Source organism: Labrus mixtus, unplaced genomic scaffold (assembly GCF_963584025.1).
Source record: "Labrus mixtus unplaced genomic scaffold, fLabMix1.1 SCAFFOLD_62, whole genome shotgun sequence".
NCBI classification, from domain to species: domain Eukaryota; kingdom Metazoa; phylum Chordata; class Actinopteri; order Labriformes; family Labridae; genus Labrus; species Labrus mixtus.
The window spans coordinates 315001-318000 of record NW_026870147.1 but is presented as its reverse complement, the minus strand read 5'-3'; the positions used below and the strand labels follow the sequence as shown (position 1 = coordinate 318000).

Sequence of the window (3000 nt, the reverse complement as noted above, 5' to 3'; positions counted from 1 at the left end):
AAATAAAAAAAGCTTACAGCGTCTGGTATTCCCAGGCGTTCTCCCATCCAAGTACTAACCAGGCCCGACCCTGCTTAGCTTCCAAGATCGGACGAGTTCAGGGTGGTTTGGCCGTAAGCCATTATTGTGTGCAGAAAGGGGCCTTTTACAGATGTCATGCCCTTGATTCTGGCTGAATTTTTGGACATGTGAATATGTCTCTATATGATAAAAAAAAAACATTTGATCAAAAAAATGAAACAGCTTACAGCATTTGATATTCCACAGGCGGTCTCCCATCCAAGTACTAACGATGCCCGACCCTGCATAGCTTCCGAGATCGGACGAGATCGGGCGTGTTCAGGGTGGTATGGCCGTAAGCCATTATTGTGTGCAGAAAGGGGCCTTTTAAAGATGTCATGCCCTTGATTCTGGCTGAATTTTTGGACTTGTGAATATGTCTCTCTATGATAAAAAAAAAACAAATGATCAAAAAAATGAAACAGCTTACAGCATCTGGTATTCCACAGGCGGTCTCCCATCCAAGTACTAACCAGGCACGACCCTGCTTAGTTTCCGAGATCGGACGAGTTCAGGGTGGTATGACCGTAAGCCATCATTGTGTGCAGAAAGGGGCCTTTTAAAGATGTCATGCCCTTGATTCTGGCTGAATTTTTGGACATGTGAATATGTCTCTATATGATAAAAAAAAAACACATGATCAAAAAAATGAAAAAGCTTACAGCACCTGGTATTCCCAGGCGGTCTCCCATCCAAGTACTAACCAGGCCCGACCCTGCTTAGCTTCCGAGATCGGACGAGATCGAGCGTGTTCAGGGTGGTATGGCCGTAAGCCATTATTGTATGCAGAAAGGGGCCTTTTAAAGATGTCATGCCCTTGATTCTGGCTGAATTTTTGGACATGTGAATATGTCTCTATATGATAAAAAAAAAACATATGATCAAAAAAATGAAAAAACTTACAGCACCTGGTATTCCCAGGCTGTCTCCCATCCAAGTACTAACCAGGCCCTACCCTGCTTAGCTTCCGAGATCGGACGACATCAGGCGTGTTCAGGGTGGTATGGCCGTAAGCCATTATTGTATGCAGAAAGGGGCCTTTTAAAGATGTCATGCCCTTGATTCTGGCTGAATTTTAGGACATGTGAATATGTCTCTATATGATAAAAAAAAAACATATGATCAAAAAAATGAAATAACTTACAGCACCTGGTATTCCCAGGCTGTCTCCCATCCAAGTACTAACCAGGCCCTACCCTGCTTTGCTTCCGAGATCGGACGAGATCAGGCGTGTTCAGGGTGGTATGGCCGTAAGCCATTATTGTGTGCAGAGAGGGGCCTTTTAAAGATGTCATGCCCTTGATTCTGGCTGAATTTTTGGACATGTGAATATGTCTCTATATGATAAAAAAAACATATGATCAAAAAAAATGGAAGAGCTTACAGCACCTGGTATTCCCAGGCGGTCTCCCATCCAAGTACTAACCAGGCCCGACCCTGCTTAGCTTCCGAGATCGGACGAGATCGGGCTTGTTCAGGGTGGTATGGCCGTAAGCCATTATTGTGTGCAGAAAGGGGCTTTTTAAAGATGTCATGCCCTTGATTCTGGCTGAATTTTTGGACATGTGAATATGTCTCTATATGATAAAAAAAAACATATGATCAAACAAAATGAAAAAGCTTACAGCACCTGGTATTCCCAGGCGGTCTCCCATCCAAGTACTAACCAGGCCCGACCCTGCATAGCTTCCGAGATCGGACGAGATTGGGCGTGTTCAGGGTGGTATGGCCGTAAGCCATTATTGTGTGCAGAAAGGGGCCATTTAAAGATGTCATGCCCTTGATTCTGGCTAAATTTTTGGACATGTGAATATGTCTCTATATGATAAAAAAAAACATATGATCAAAAAAATGAAAAAGCTTACAGCGTCTGGTATTCCCAGGCGGTCTCCCATCCAAGTACTAACCAGGCCCTACCCTGCTTAGCTTCCGAGATCAGACAAGATCAGGCGTGTTCAGGGTGGTATGGCCATAAGCCATTATTGTGTGCAGACAGGGGCCTTTTAAAGATGTCATGCCCTTGATTCTGGCTGAATTTTTGGACATGTGAATATGTCTCTATATGATAAAAAAAAACATATGATCAAAAAAATGAAAAAGCTTACAGCACCTGGTATTCCCAGGTGGTCTCCCATCCAAGTACTAACCAGGCCCGACTCTGCTTTGCATCCGAGATCGGACGAGATCGGGCGTGTTCAGGGTGGTATGGCCGTAAGCCATTATTGTGTGCAGACAGGGGCCTTTTAAAGATGTCATGCCCTTGATTCTGGCTGAATTTTAGGACATGTGAATATGTCTCTATATGATAAAAAAAAACATATGATCAAAAAAATGAAAAAGCTTACAGCACCTGGTATTCCCAGGCGGTCTCCCATTCAAGTACTAACCAGGCCCCACCCTGCTTAGCTTCCAAGATCGGACGAGTTCAGGGTGGTATGGCCATAAGCCATTATTGTGTGCAGAAAGGGGCCTTTTAAAGATGTCATGCTCTTGATTCTGGCTGAATTTTTGGACATGTGAATATGTCTCTATATGATAAAAAAAAAAACATATGATCAAAAAAATGAAGAAGCTTACAGCACCTGGTATTCCCAGGCTGTCTCCCATCCAAGTACTAACCTGGCCCGACCCTGCTTACCTTCTGAGATCGGACGAGTTCAGGGTTGTATGGCCGTAAGCCATTATTGTGTGCAGAAAGGGGCCTTTTAAAGATGTCATGCCCTTGATTCTGGCTGAATTTTTGGACATGTGAATATGTCTCTATATGATAAAAAAAAACATATGATCAAAAAAATGAAAAAGCTTACAGCACCTGGTATTCCCAGGCGGTCTCCCATCTAAGTACTAACCAGGCCCGACGCTGCTTAGCTTCCGAGATCGGACGAGTTCAGGGTGGTATGGCCGTAAGCCATTATTGTGTGCAGAAATGGGCCTTAAAGA

At 43.9% G+C, this 3000-nt stretch overlaps 7 non-coding genes and 5 pseudogenes across 7 annotated transcripts; all 12 read right to left on the bottom strand.

Moving 5' to 3' along the window:
• Window positions 1–10: 10 nt before the first annotated feature.
• On the bottom strand, window positions 11–119 carry LOC132964181 (5S ribosomal RNA; annotated as a pseudogene).
• Window positions 120–241: 122 nt separating this feature from the next.
• Window positions 242–361, bottom strand: LOC132964041 (5S ribosomal RNA; annotated as a pseudogene).
• A 354-nt stretch (window positions 362–715) lies between these two features.
• LOC132963976 (5S ribosomal RNA) lies at window positions 716–834 on the bottom strand. Its single transcript, XR_009669174.1, has one exon. It is a non-coding gene; the product is annotated as a 5S ribosomal RNA (ribosomal RNA).
• A 122-nt stretch (window positions 835–956) lies between these two features.
• LOC132964666 (5S ribosomal RNA) lies at window positions 957–1075 on the bottom strand. The gene has a single exon (XR_009669629.1). It is a non-coding gene; the product is annotated as a 5S ribosomal RNA (ribosomal RNA).
• Window positions 1076–1197: 122 nt separating this feature from the next.
• On the bottom strand, window positions 1198–1316 carry LOC132964592 (5S ribosomal RNA). Its single transcript, XR_009669562.1, has one exon. It is a non-coding gene; the product is annotated as a 5S ribosomal RNA (ribosomal RNA).
• A 121-nt stretch (window positions 1317–1437) lies between these two features.
• Window positions 1438–1556, bottom strand: LOC132964267 (5S ribosomal RNA). Its single transcript, XR_009669255.1, has one exon. It is a non-coding gene; the product is annotated as a 5S ribosomal RNA (ribosomal RNA).
• Window positions 1557–1678: 122 nt separating this feature from the next.
• Window positions 1679–1797, bottom strand: LOC132964529 (5S ribosomal RNA). The gene has a single exon (XR_009669503.1). It is a non-coding gene; the product is annotated as a 5S ribosomal RNA (ribosomal RNA).
• Window positions 1798–1918: 121 nt separating this feature from the next.
• On the bottom strand, window positions 1919–2037 carry LOC132964618 (5S ribosomal RNA). Its single transcript, XR_009669585.1, has one exon. It is a non-coding gene; the product is annotated as a 5S ribosomal RNA (ribosomal RNA).
• A 121-nt stretch (window positions 2038–2158) lies between these two features.
• LOC132964495 (5S ribosomal RNA) lies at window positions 2159–2277 on the bottom strand. The gene has a single exon (XR_009669470.1). It is a non-coding gene; the product is annotated as a 5S ribosomal RNA (ribosomal RNA).
• A 121-nt stretch (window positions 2278–2398) lies between these two features.
• On the bottom strand, window positions 2399–2507 carry LOC132964030 (5S ribosomal RNA; annotated as a pseudogene).
• A 123-nt stretch (window positions 2508–2630) lies between these two features.
• On the bottom strand, window positions 2631–2739 carry LOC132964123 (5S ribosomal RNA; annotated as a pseudogene).
• A 121-nt stretch (window positions 2740–2860) lies between these two features.
• On the bottom strand, window positions 2861–2969 carry LOC132964009 (5S ribosomal RNA; annotated as a pseudogene).
• Between the last annotated feature and the right edge of the window lie 31 nt (window positions 2970–3000).